Source organism: Lissotriton helveticus, chromosome 2_1, assembly GCF_964261635.1.
Source record: "Lissotriton helveticus chromosome 2_1, aLisHel1.1, whole genome shotgun sequence".
Taxonomy (NCBI): domain Eukaryota; kingdom Metazoa; phylum Chordata; class Amphibia; order Caudata; family Salamandridae; genus Lissotriton; species Lissotriton helveticus.
This window is the reverse complement of record NC_136059.1, coordinates 116,766,906-116,781,558: the sequence shown is the minus strand read 5'-3', so window position 1 is coordinate 116,781,558 and position 14,653 is coordinate 116,766,906.

The following is a 14,653-nucleotide window of genomic DNA, read 5'->3' as shown; positions in this document are numbered from 1 at the left end:
AACATATGGAAAGCACAGTACTTGGCGCCTCTCGACTTCTTCTCTAACGAGCACATTGCAGATCAAAGGAACGACATTATCTGTTCGGGCCTACTTGATTTACATGCAGCGAGTCCCTGCACTCTGAAAACATTTAACTTGATTTAAACAGTATTCTTAACTAACACACGTTTCTATAATGCCTCACATCTATAAAACATATATTTCAGTACTAAATTCAATAATACCTTTAAATGAACAATGTCAACCCCACCTCACATTATTTTAGCAGCACGTTTAGATTTACTGTGAATTGCCATAAGGCCTACACATTTCAACTGGTTTGCAAGACTCTATTTTCCTCTTACATGATCACTTTAACATGAGAACGTGAGGGTTTCATATTCATTACAGCATTTCTACATTAGTCTTCACATTGCTATGATTATTGTTACCCTACTTGAACACTCTATACATTTCACTACTGTATATAAGACACTCTTGTGCAAAGTATATTTAAACTAACTACGTGCTTGTAAATATGGTGCACTTATACATTTTTCAGATTTGTGCTCTCTCACCAATGATGCGTCATATTTACAGTATGACGCATCATGTCGCAAGGAGTTACAGATACGCTAGTATTTCTGACATATCTGTAGGCGCAAAAGTGACGCATTGCTGAAGTTTTTCACAAAAGTGACGCCACTCCAGCAATGTGTCCTTTCACATGGGGCAAGCCCCATGTGAAAGGGCCTGTGTCAGTCTTACGCCTGCCATGAGGCAGGCGTTAGATTTTGACGCATTAGTGTCCAAGAAATGGCGCAGTGAAATCTCATAGATTTCACTGTATCACTTCTATGACCCTTTCTTGCGTCAGAACCCCCCCCCCCTGCATACATTATACCAGGCGCAGGTATAATGTGGCGCAGGGGTTTACAAAGTGACGCATCTACCTAGATGCGTCACTTTGTAAATGTGGTGCAACAAGGCACATTTTTTACTCCACTGGTGCGACACTACAAGTGACACACCAGCGGCGTAAAAGTGACGCAAGGGCTCATAAATGAGCCTCTCTGTGTGTAATGGATTCACCGGGTGAGCGAGGGGAGGCAATGAACCCGATGGTGCAAGCCACCTTTCGTGACGTCACTTCCTGTCGTGACGTCGCTTCCGGTGACAGCATCTCCCCCCCACTTCTTTGTTTAGTACTTGTGCCCTGCCCAGCCCCTTTGTCTCTGCTCTGCTGACACCTCCTAGATCACAAACACGCCCCTGCTAGAGAGCAGGAGGGTGAAATGAGGAGACGTTGGGACAGTCGGGTTCATTTCTTCACGATAGAGGGGGGGGGGGCGGGCTTTGATCTCTGTAAAGCAGAGGGGACAAGTGGAGGCTGCTTTCTTCCTTCTAGAGCCCTCCGCCCCTCTCGTGAAGAAAGTAATCAGTCTCCTCATTTCATCCTTCTTGTAATCCTTCTCCTCATTTCACCCTTCTTCTCTTGGGATCATCAAAGGCTTCTCATTTCTTCAATTTCATTCCCCCCAAAGCAGGAGCGTGTTTGTGAATTAGCAACAGGTGTGCAGAAACAAAGACGCTAATAACGTATCCTACTCTAAACTGACTTTCAGTCATTTAAATACCCACGTTTATTTTAAATTAAGGGTGGGCGTAGTTCGCGGAGTAGCGCTACGCGAAGCTACGCGAAGTGCACTTCGCACTACGCGAACTTCACGTAGCACTACGCGAGCTGCGTAGTAGCATGTTCGCACTGTGCAAGATGCGTTTTCAATGATTGCACAGTGCGAACAAGCATCCGGCACTGTGCAAGCATTGAAAACGGCATCTTGCACAGTGCGAGCTGTAGTTTTCTGCTGCTCGAGGAGATTATTACTCGAGCGGCAGCTTTCTCAACGCGAACAGGTAGTTTCTCATTGAGAGCGGTCGCGAGCATGCGCAACCACTCACAATGAGAAACCTGACCTCCTCGCGTTGAGAATCTCGCCGGGATGTCATTTTGCTTGCTCGCGGTCGCGAACATGACGTTCAGGACCGCGAACAAGCAAAAAATGAGCGCTGCACTACGCTACGCTGCACTACGCATGTTCGCACTGTGCTACGTGCCGCTCGCGTAGTGCGAAGTTGCAAAAACTCCGCAAACTCCGCGAGCGGAGCGTAGTTCTTCACCCAGGGTTATTTTAAATATCACATTTTTTTTCACTATCTACTTGGACGTTTCCTCCTGGAGACGTCTTCCAAAAATTCAAGAAATGAGCTTCACTGCCACACGAGGTGCAAGTGAAACATCATTAATCCTGTAGGATTCCCAACCGGAATCACCATTTCAAGAACGTTTCAAGCATTTTACAGAAGCAAAAACTATGATCGCCCAATAAGGTTAGGGTTAGGCTGCAATTGTGACGAATAACGATAGAGAGTTTTGAAAAAAAACGCACAGGATAATTTGAGTACACACAATCCATTAACAAAGTTATTCATGGCCTTAGGGATGAAAGGCAAATGCAATGAGGGTTTGTATGCAGATTTTTCGCAAAGGATTGTGGGCAGGCGGTGACGCTACCGTTGTTAACCCCCAGCGGTTGAAACGCTTTAAAGAAACCGATAGTGGACATGTGACCTGCACACTCACGCCCACCGTGTGACACGAGATCGACGCCCTTCACAGGTCACCGTGTGAGTTTATTTAATGCGCTTTTCTATAGCGCGAACATTACCCAAATGTGTCAGAGCGCTTTACAAAAGAACCAGTTGCGATACATGATAATTTAGGATTAAATGAGTTTCATAAAAGATACAAACAGGAAAAAAATTGCAAATGTACAAATTGTAAAGTCACTCAAGGAAGTGATACAAAAGGATAACCTCTAAGAATCACCTAGGAATGGTAGTGAGTACAAAGGTCTACTACATATACTAGTGGCTAGAGTTATCTCTATATACATACATAAATAAGTAGTAGGGGAAGAGGGGGGGAGAGAGAGAAAGGAGAAGGAAGGCAGAGAGGGACAGGAAAGTGAGACAAAACGAGAGGGAAGCAGATAGTAACGAGTAAGACAGTGAGGAGTGTGTCAGAGGCCGGAGGAACGACAATAGAAAGGTCACTAGGACCGAGGGAGAGGTCAGAGATCGCTAAAATGGCGGATCAGGAGAAAGGTAGAAGAAGGAGCGAGTCATAAAAAGAAAATGGCGGGGATCACAAAGGTCGAAGTCCGAAAGTCCAGGAAGAGGGTGTAGTGTCTCGCACTAGTTGTTGCACGTCACGCTGCGACGTGACGTGCGTTCGGCCATCTTGGCGGATGCGCTCGCATCCAGCATTGGAGGCGTGAAAGCCAGCGCCAACGGAGGATCGGCTCGGCGCTCCTTATAGGTGTTAAGTTAAATAAATGTAACGTACTACATCACACTGGTGTGGAGTCTTCATTGGTGCCTTAGCAACATTACAATGGCGACGAGGACGGGATTCTGAGCCTCTGCACCCTGGAAAAAAAGCGAATACCACAGGCAGCACACCGAGGGAGACAACAGCATACCGGTGAACCAGAGCAGGACGCAGAACAGTAAGGCTAAGCAGCCAAGAGGAGCTCACAGTCAACGAGGGGCATACAAGCCACCACACAAGGTACCACACCCTAAGGAGCGCGACAGAGCCCGACCCACCCTGCGGGGAAGACCTCCACGCTAGGGGGAGCAGAAGAAGGACCCAGGCATACTCAGGATTAAGCGCGCCAAAACCACGAGACCTACCGTAAAAGAGAAAGCGCGCTGACTACCGTAAAAGAGGGCAAGGGGGCTGACACAGATAGTCCCCAGGCACAAGCTGAAAAACAGGAGACAGACAGCACTCCAGGCAGTCCCAGAAATCAAGGGAACACACCACCCACGGTCAAAAGCGAAAAGATGAGTGCACAAGCGGGATACGCAACGGCGCCAGTTCAATTCCTGCCCAAACCAGGGGAACCGACTATGAAGTGGGAAGATTGGAGGGAGTACATAGATAATTTCATAGAAGTCCTAGAAGACGAAAATGAGGAATAATTCAACCCCAAGAGGAAAAAGCGCATACTACTACTCAATTTAGGCCCGGAGGGACTCAGGATTTACAAGATAGCAACATTACAGAGAGCTGTTATAGCCAGCAAGTCCGGAGGGAGAAAGGCAGTCGGCCCCAAAGTCACAGCTGTACCGTCCTTGAGCAGCGGGGGTAAAGGTGTCCAGTCCGGAGACCAGGGTCAGGGAAGTAAGACCACGGGCGCCGAGGCAGCTGTCCGCAGAACGGGAGGCAGCAAAGACAAAAACAAAGTTAAAGGAAAGCAGGAGGGGGCGTCTCACCGGAGCAAAAGCAGAAAGATGGGCTCAAGTGTAGTCGCGGACAGCAGTTGAACTTACAAACTTCCGCTGTGACTCTAGTACTTCCCACACACTCACAGCAAGCTTTATACAACTTTGGATTGTCGCTTGAAGTCCATGCGAGGGTGAAAGAGTGAAGGAGCGCCTGCTCGGTGCTGTCTAGCACAGAAAGATAACATGAGGAGATGCCGAGTTTCGTTTCTACAGGAGAGGGGAGAATTAACCTTTGGGGCATATTAGCAAGGGCAGTATTGCCGCTTTACCAGCACTTTTTGCAGAAAATGCAGCGATATTTTTATCACTCTATCAGCAAGCTGTCGCTAACAGCAGTTAACAACAGCTTTCAGGAGATAGCGACCGGTTTGGGGCCCGCTTTGCATGTCAGCGATATTTATCGCTATTGACATGCAAAGTGGGAGTACCCAAACTGTTAGCAACTGAAAGCAGTCGCTAACACAGCTATCGCCTATCAGCAACGCAGGCGAAGCGATAAAAAAAGTTGCGCTAAGCGCGATTATGGCTACGATCCAACGCCTGCTAAAAATATGACTTACCTGTTTCTTCAATGGGAGGTGGATTGTCAGGTTAAGTCCCTATTGGCGTTAATGCGTGAATATCGCTGTATTTCCAGCTATATTCAGGCATTTTGCCCCTGTCGCTGGATATATTAGCACAATGGAGATAAACGTTGCTAATAGCATGTTATCTACGCTAACATATCCAGCGATAGGCAGCGATAACAATAAACGCGCTAAGCGCGTTTTGCAATAAATATTGCAATTCCTTGCTAATATGCCCCTAAGGGTGTTAAAAATCCCATGGGGAGCAGCAGAAAAGCGGAGGAGTAATCCAGCAGCCCCCACTGCACTGCGCATCAGCAGAAGAAAGACCCTTCCCTGCCTGGCTGCAGCCATTCAAGAATAACATAGAGCGACGGTTACACCATCAGCGTGGTGGGCTTGGGGTCTGCCGGTCCGCCCTCCTCTGCTGAGCAGTATTCTCTGTGCGATGCATAATATTGATTGCATCCTCCATGGGAAGCACCAGCGCCAACAGAGCACAATGGGAGTGTGTTTGTGAGGACAGCGCCGCCGTGATCGTGACATCTAGCAAAACTCTGGCCGCCCTGTGCGCTCCTGAACTACCATCCATTTCAGATCAGCAACAAAGCCTGCCGAGGGGTAGCATCGGAGGGGATTACAACCAGGGGCGCAACGCCCATTAGACTCAAAGGGCTTCAGCCCCTCCCCCATCGTGTGTGTCAGCCCAGCTGAGACAACTTCCCGGGCCCACACAGCGGCGGCGGAATGCTTCTCTGGCGATGCGCCGCGCTTCGGGGATGCGATGATGAGAGCTGCAGCGGTTGCTCGCTTCTTCGGCGATGCGACGACATGCTTCTCTGTGAGCAGGAGGTCCGAGTCAACCAGCCAGGAACAAGGACTGTGAGCAGGAGGTCCGAGAGACACAGCCAGCAACAGGGACTGTGAGAAGGAGGTCCGAGAGAAACAGCCAGTGACATGGACTGTGAGCAGGAGGTCCGGGAGAAACAGCCAGCGACAGGGACTGTGAGCAGGAGTTCCGAGAGAAACTGCTAGCAACAGGGACTGTGAGCAGGAGGTCCAAGAGAAACAGCCAGCGACAGGGACTGTGAGCAGGAGGTCCAAGAGAAACAGCCAGCGACAGGGACTGTGAGCAGGAGGTCCAAGAGAAACAGCCAGCGACAGGGACTGTGAGCAGGAGGTCCAAGAGAAACAGCCAGCGACAGGGACTGTGAGCAGGAGGTCCAAGAGAAACAGCCAGCGACAGGGACTGTGAGCAGGAGGTCCAAGAGAAACAGCCAGCGACAGGGACTGTGAGCAGGAGGTCCAAGAGAAACAGCCAGCGACAGGGACTGTGAGCAGGAGGTCCAAGAGAAACAGCCAGCGACAGGGACTGTGAGCAGGAGGTCCAAGAGAAACAGCCAGCGACAGGGACTGTGAGTGGTGGGAAAGAGAGAAACAGACAGCGACAGGGACTGTGAGCTGGAGGTCCGAGAGAAACAGCCAGTGACAGGGACTGTGAGTAGGAGGTCAGACAGAGACAGCTGGTGACAGGGACTGTGAGTAGGATGTCAAGCAAACCCAGCGCGTGACAATGACTGTTATATGGGGGTAGGTAGAGACAACCATGGACAGGGGCTAGGGAATGAAATGAAAGGAGTTAGGGACCTCCGGACCCAGACATGACAGAGGCTAAATGAGCATGAGTTACATCGAAAGACACCAGGCAGAGACATCTGGTGGGGGTGGCAGGGCAGGGAAGACAGCCAGTGACAGAGGCTAAAATGAGACGGAGGGCAGTGCGAGGTTCGAGGAAACAGCAAGTGGCTGATGCGGAGAGAGTGCGAGGACAGGCAAAGACCAGCAGAGAGAGCCAATGTCAAGAACTAAGGCTGCCAGCGAATGACACCCAGGGAGCAGAATGGACAGGCTGAGAAAACAAGTGACAGGGACTGAGGGGTCCGATGGTTGCAGATGTCACCACATTAGAGAAGGCAGCAGCAGATACTGAATGGCGGTCGACCCTTTAGAGTGGGTTGACAATTCTTTGCACCGATTTGCAGATTCAGATTACAATTGTTTTGAGACAGAAAGAATTCTAGGCATGCTTATGACATTGTCAATGGGTAATGGTTTCACGTCAATTGTGTGGAGTTACTCGTCACGCATCTGTGCCGTAAAGGCGGTGCATTGCTGGAGTTGCATCGCAAGCGCAGCTCAGCTCCAGCTCTGGGGGAGCCTATTCTTCCAATGTTGCGTCAATACTTACGCCTGCTTCAAGCAGGTGCAGGGTTTTGACACAGCATGGGCCCAGAAGTGACTGAGTGAAATCTTGTAGATTTCACTCAGCCACTTTTAGGAGGCGTTCCTGCACCGGAACGCCCCCCCACCCCTGCGCATGAACGCCTGGCGCAGGGCTTTACCAACGTGACTCACCTCCCAGATGCATCACGTTGTAAAACCCCCGCAGCATAGCACATCTTTTGTGTCGCCGCTGTGTCACAAAAGTGACACAACGGCGGCGTAAAAGAGGCGCAAGGGCTTGTAAATCTGCCCCTTGGTGTGTAAGGCTCTCAGCCCTACAGTGCTAAAAATGCAGGGAGTTGACATCCAACAGTGCGAGTCTTCCAGACACATCTGTCTGAAGAGCTTCAAGATGTCAGACACCTTCAAACGCTTATCTCTTTCTCCTCTGTTCGCGCCTCAGCACATCTTGGTCTGCCCCCCGTTTAGCCTCAGTCCAGACAGGGCACAGCCCTCGCCCTCAAGCCTGTTGGCATTGCCTTTGTTTTTGGCGAGTGGTGCAGGGCTCTGTACCACGATGGGCGGAGGAGCTACCGTTACTAAGGAGACTCAAATTTTGAGGTCGCATTCTTCCATAAATTTCCATTTCTACGGAGCGGTCAGTAAAAACCTTCCCTCCTAAGTTACGGGGAAGAGGGGGCTCCCAGGAAATCTCTCCAGACCACCATGGGACACAGCACAAGCAGCACGACTGGCACTTCTGGTCTCTTAAATCCAACTGATTTTTTTAAAGGGGAGGGATTTGGGACCCTGAAATTATCAGATCAAACATATTTCATTGGCAACGGTAGAAGAGATGTGATTGGTTGACTTTGTTAGTCTCTGTTTCACCAGAAGGGAGAGTTCTAATCCTGGTTACCTAGCCTGAACAAATTGTGTGATCTTGTGCACCTATTGTCCACTTCCAATGTCTACGCTTCATAAGTATCACAATTAGAGGGAATTTAGAAAGAGGCCAACCCCTCTAGTGAAGAGCTGTACAAAATCAGGCGTTGCTACAAAAGCCTTTACAGGTAATAGTGGTTCTATTGTTCTCTCTGAAAGGTTTGGCAAGAGAATGGTGGTGAGAAGAAGGAAGACGAGGAGGGTTTGTGTTCAGGTGATGACAGAGCGCACCATTGACATTGGAATGAGAAACGTGACAAGTAACAATCCGCTCTGTGTCAATATCTGTGGGAACCCAGCTCGAGACAGTGAGCAGAGCCTCTTTCCGAAAGCGAGGAGCCCGTAGCAGGGTGACGGTGCAGAAAATGTGAAGTAAACGCTGCCCATCTGCGCCTCAGGCAGCAGGGCACACTGTCCACCCGTGCCTTCGGTTGCAGGGCACTCTGTCCATCTGTGCCTCCTGCAGAAAGACACACTGTCGATCTGTGCTTCCTGCTGTAAGGCACTCTGTCTATCTGTGCCTCAGGCAGCAGGGCACACTGTCCACCCGTACCTTCTGTTGCAGGGCACTCTGTCCATCTGTGCCTCCTGCAGAAAGGCACACTGTCCATCTGCGCCTCAGGCAGCAGGGCACACTGTCCATCCATGCCTTCAGTTGCAGGGCACTCTGTCCATCTGCGCCTCAGGCAGCAGGGCACACTGTCCATCCATGCCTTCAGTTGCGGGGCACACTGTCCATTCGTGCCTTCTGTTGCAGGGCACTCTGTCCATCTGTGCCTCCTGCAGAAAGGTATACTGTCCGTCTGTGCCTCCTGCTTTAAGGTACACTGCATTCCTCTGTAGTGGGGGAGCCTGTCAGGATGTGCTCAGTCCAGCAGAGCACACTATCCATCTGTACAATACTGTCCCCAAGTGCCACAAAATCATTAGGACACACTACTCTCTCTGCTTCCTGCAGCAGAGACCCCTGCCCCTCTATGCCCCTGCAGTGGGGCACATCGTGCCTCCTATAACAGTGCACTGTTTCACCTATTTCATCCAGTAGCAGGCACACTGCCCTCCTCGATGCCTTCTGTGCAGGGTCCACTGCCCTTCTGCGTCATGGACTCCTGATAAGATGTGCCTACTGCAGCAGGGCACACTACCCTGTCTCTCTGTGTTTCAGGCATATCAGAGACTGCCCTCTCTCTTTACCTCCAATGCGAACTGCCTCCGCATCTCAGGGCAAACTGTCTTTCTGTTGCTACATGCCACCCAGTTGTCGATCCGTGTGTGCCTTCTGCGACAGAAGAAGCGGGCACTCTGTCTCCTTGTGCCTCCAGGAGCAGCGGACACCAGTGCCCATCTGTGCGCAGCAGCAGGGGCGCACACTGCCCCTGCGTGGAGCAGAGTGCACTGCATTTCTGCGGCAACGGTACTGTGGGACACCAGCTCTTTCTGCCACGGCTGACGGTGCTTGCTTCCTGCATATCACTATTCACACTTCAGTGAGTGCAACACAAAAATAACCTTTGCCCCCCACACCCAACCGTGAGCCCAGAAATACCTTTTTTATCCCCAAAAAACACACACCAATATCAAAAATTCTGCCAAAACACACCTCAAATTTCATATTTTACCCCAGTACACATCCCAATTTTCATATTTTACTCCACAACATCCCCCAAATTTCCTATTTTACCCTAATACACCCCTCAAATTTAATATTTTACCCCAAAACACACCCGACATTTCCGATCCGACATTCTAAACCCATACCCACCTCAACTCTCAGATCCAGACCAAGCCCAAGAACATCCACTGTGGTACCCTCATGTGCAGGCCCCCCGGCCCTTGGCTCCCCATTGTCAAATACCATTGTTGACCTCATTGTACCCCAGGGTCTCCCACACACAGATGACATCCTACTCGGTTATCTCAAGTTCCACCTGGACAACCCCAGTGAGCAGAGCACCACCGCCTTCTGGGGAAGGTCTCCAACATCAGACGCAAGCTGCAACTCACCTCAACAGGCCACATAGTAGGACATACGGTCAAGCACGTAACCTCCGCCAGAGGGAGCTTCGACTTCAGCCACAACACCGGACTCTCCATGTCCAGCCATCATTGATAACATCATGTCTTCACCTTGCCCACCGGATTCCACCGCCATCATCGCACCCCCGCGTAGCTGGATCAAGGTCACCAAAGAAAATCTCGTCAACTCCCTCCGTTCCAACACTCCACCAATGCTTCCAAACTATGATGCCGCAGTGCGCAACCACCATCGATGGATCCCCAACAGCGCCAACATTTGGGCACCCCTCATGAATAGCACTGCATCATTACCTTCCGCCTGCCTGATGGCAGGCGTTAGGGTGCGGCAGTGCCACAGGGATAGGCTGTCCCCATGCATTGCTGGAGTTGCGTCATGGTTGTGACATGACTTCAGCAATGCGTGACTTTAGCGTAGGCAGATATGTCAAGATTCCTGATGTATCTATCATTACTTGTATCATGCAGCACTGCCAGTGATTACAGCGCATCCATGCTGTCGCAAGAAGGGTGTAGTGAGAAGTGTTGCAACGCTGTCTTGCCGTAGCGCAGCAACACTTTTCATGACTGTGGCACAGGAATGTGCACTATCTTATTGATTGTGCGCATTCCTGCACTGTAGTTTTGTCGCAGGGCAGCGCCACAACATTGCTTGCAGGGCTGTCCAGCGCCAAAACCTGCAGAGATTTGGGCCCAAGCTTTATCCACGTTTTAAGACTAGGGGGCATATTATCAAGGAACGGCGTTATAATTATCGCCATTTTAGCGGCAGAAAACTGCTGCTAAACTGGCAATAATGGGCTTGATAATATGCCATTGTGAATTCCCATAGAAGCCCATGTTCTGATGTGAACATGGGATTCTATGGGAATTCTCTACGGCATATTATCAAGGCCATTATCGCCGGTTTAGCGGCAGTTTTATGCCATGTTTGATAATATGCCCCTTTCTATTTTCTGATCTAAAGTAACTAGCTCTAACTCCAGTTAGAGTCAGTTTTTTGGCTCTTCAGAATTTCAAGCAGCCCCTAGATAACATGGAGTAGTGGTGTTTTCATGCATTTGTGCACAGGAACGCCTACTTTGTATGTCATTAGCGATAAATATTGCTGACATGCTTGGCAATAAAAAACGTGCCGCTATCGCCAAAAAACTCTCGCTAAGGCCCGCTGGCTGCAGCTTGGTAATATTGTGATAATGATATCGCCGCATTAGCGGCAGAAAAGTGCAGCTGACGCGGCGATAATGGGCTTGATAATATGCCCCCATGTTTTCTTAAGTGGTGCATGCTTTCTATTCCCTAGTGAGTTTCTGGCTCACCCAGTGGTCAAAGTGAGAGAGCTCACCAGGGCAGGGCCCCTTCGTCTTCAATTGAATTGAATCTGTTCCCCTACTTGTTTATTTTACAACTGCGTCCAGAATGGCAAAAATGCCTAAGGCCTATAGATAAGGCTTGGATGTTCGTGGCCGTTCGGGGACAGGTCCAGAGAAAACCAGGACAGTGTCCACTTTTCCTAGTCTGCCTCTGGCAGCTGCTCCCCTCTTCCCTCTTGCTCTCCTTCTTTCTGTTATTCCCCCTCTTTCTGTCTCGCTCCTCCTCACTTGCTGAAAACCAGGGGGCATATTACCAAGCAATAGCGATAATTATCGCTATTGCTTGGTTAGAGACAAAAATTTACCCTGCACCGGAAACAAGCAGACTTGAGTCCCTTGTTCACTTGGCCACTGGATTCAAGATAGCCTGGCTGATGAGGATTATGAATCCGAAACCAGTCCCAGGATGCTTGTTTCCGGTCCAGGGAAGATATTGCTTGGCAGTTCGGGCTGCACTGTTCCCATGAGGCACAGGGTCAGACTGATTTGCATATAGCCATGTGTGAACTGGGGTGGCTGAGTGAACTAAAGAATGGTGATGGAATAAACCCAGATCAGTTGACTGGGGGTGAGTGTTTGATTTGTTCAAACGCTCCGTCCATCATCCCCTTTTGTATCGCTTTGTTCGCCCTAAGTGTGGCAGGGTATGCTCAGACATGAGTCCCTTGTTCACTTGACCTCTGGATTCAAGATAGCCTGGCTGATGAGGATTATGAATCCGTAACCAGTCCCAGGATGCTTGTTTCTGGTCCAGGGAAGACATGGCTTGGCAGTTCGGGCTGCACTGTTCCCATGAGGCACAGGGTCAGACTGATTTGCATATAGCCATGTCTGAACTGGATTGACTGAGTGAACTAAAGAATGGTGCTGGATTAAACCCAGATTAGTTGACTAGGGGTGAGTGTTTGATTTGTTCAAATGCTCCGTCCATCATTGCCTTTTGTATTGCTTTGTTCACCCTAAGTGTGGCAGGGTATGCTCAGATGTGAGTCCCTTGTTCACTTGGCCACTGGATTCAAGATAGCCTGGCTGATGAGGATTATAAATCCGAAACTGGTCCCAGGATGCTTGTTTCCGGTCCAGGGAAGACATGGCTTGGCAGTTCGGGCTGCACTGTTCCCATGAGGCACAGGGTCAGACTGATTTGCATATAGCCATGCCTGAACTGGGGTGGCTGAGTGAACTAAAGAATGGTGATGGATTATACCCAGATCAGTTGACTGGGGGTGAGTGTTTGATTTGTTCAAATGCTCCGTCCATCATCCCCTTTTGTATCGCTTTTTACAAATTAATTATAACACCTATAGCACATCTAGTTACCATATGGCTCCATGCCTTCTGCAGACCTGTCCTGCCTTTTTAGTCAACAGCACTTTACATGCTTTCAGGGGTGAAAGTGAAAGTATTAATCCCACAGAACTCACTTTACATTGTACTCGGATTCAGTCCTCTATAGCGGGGTGTGACGCAACTCAAGAGGCTGCATGTTCTCTTGAAAGTAATGGACCGCCTAATGGCTACCCTATCTGCAGGAGTGGAAACCATGCACTATATAGGGTGAACCCCCCCTTCCCTCTTCCCCCTTCCACACTCTAGGTCATCAATGACTCTTCCCAGTCCGGACCCACAAGCCATTCATTGCATTTGTTAGTCTGATTAGTACAGTAAGTGCACAAGCAGACTACAACTCCCAGAATGTATTTGGCTATCACACAGACGTTACGTACTGGTATCCGTACTGAGCAGGAGTGAGGTGGTCACCCTAACTCCACATGACACTATGAGGTTAACTTCCGGACTAAAATATGATGATCACTTTATTTTTCGTATTATTTCGCGACACTCAGACCTACTTTTCAGGAAGTTTAATTTCTGTTTTCTATTTCCTTTCATTAAAAAGAGGGGGTCCACTGTTGCTTCCATAAACCCAAGTAAACGTCTTCCAACTTAAACTAAGACTCACCCCTAGCTGTTGCCGGACGCCCAACCACGTCCTCACCCCAACTTTAAACCAAAGTCAGACCCATAACCTCGGGTTATATCAACCTTACCTTAACACTGAAAGTGATCCTAACACCCGCACTCTCCCAGAAACTTACCTCATACCCAACTTTCTCCCTTCTTTCGCTTAAGTTAAGGTTAAGATTTAACGTTAGGATAGAGTCCTATGGTTAAGGGCCTCAACCCTGTACTTTATCCTAAAGCTAAATCTCGCACCAGCCATTACACTGACATTTACCCTGCACAAGGTTTTGGGGAGATTGTTTTGCAGTCCAGATTTTTCCCCTAAGCGTTTTCACCCGAGAAAGTGACCTTTCACCTCAGTCACCACAGCACATGGCTCGAGTCAAGGTTTCTCGTGCCGCTACCCTCTAAGCCTAGTCTGGACCAATGCACCTGCTGCGTATGTTTCTGCAGCCTGCTGCTTAGCTACCACCTTGGGATGCTCTGCATTACTATATAGTAATGCCCGATGTTTCTGGCACCCTAAAACCGAAAAACCTAGTCGACATGCACTGTGTAAAGGAACATCATTAGTCTAGGCGCACAGAAGGTGCCAGTTGCGAGAATGGACAACAAACTCACCATGAGTGATCAAGTAAGCATGGTGACCTCAGCTTCCTTTATAATTCTTAGAATCATAAGGAAAATTAAGATCTTCTTGACCGAGAGCAATCTCAAGACAGTAGTCATGGCCCTTATAACGTCGTGTTCTGACTGTTGTAATAGCCTATATCTGAACATACAAAAACAACATATGTATAGGCTTCAATTAGTCCAAAACGCAGCGGCCAGGCTGCTGTCCGGAATATCTAAAGTTGTCTCTGTGAAAGGAGAGCTTAATAAGCTACACTGGCTTCCGATAAAACAAAGAGCTCGCTTTAAGGCACTCTGTATTGTTTTTAAGGCCATCAATGGAATTGGTCCGGAAATATTTTAAGCGAAAGTTTCACTGGTACGTTTCTGGTAGAACACTACGATCTACCAGTGCTAAACAAGTGCAAGTCCCTATGTCAAAAAAAGTGAATTGGAGGGGCAGGAGTTTCACTCTCTGTGCCCCGAGAGTATGGAATGAGCTTCCTTTTTTTCTTAAGATTGCCCCGGAGCTTCTTTCATTTTGGAGGGGCCTGAAGATATGGCTCTTCTTGCAGTAGTACTCTTTCTGCTTCCCCA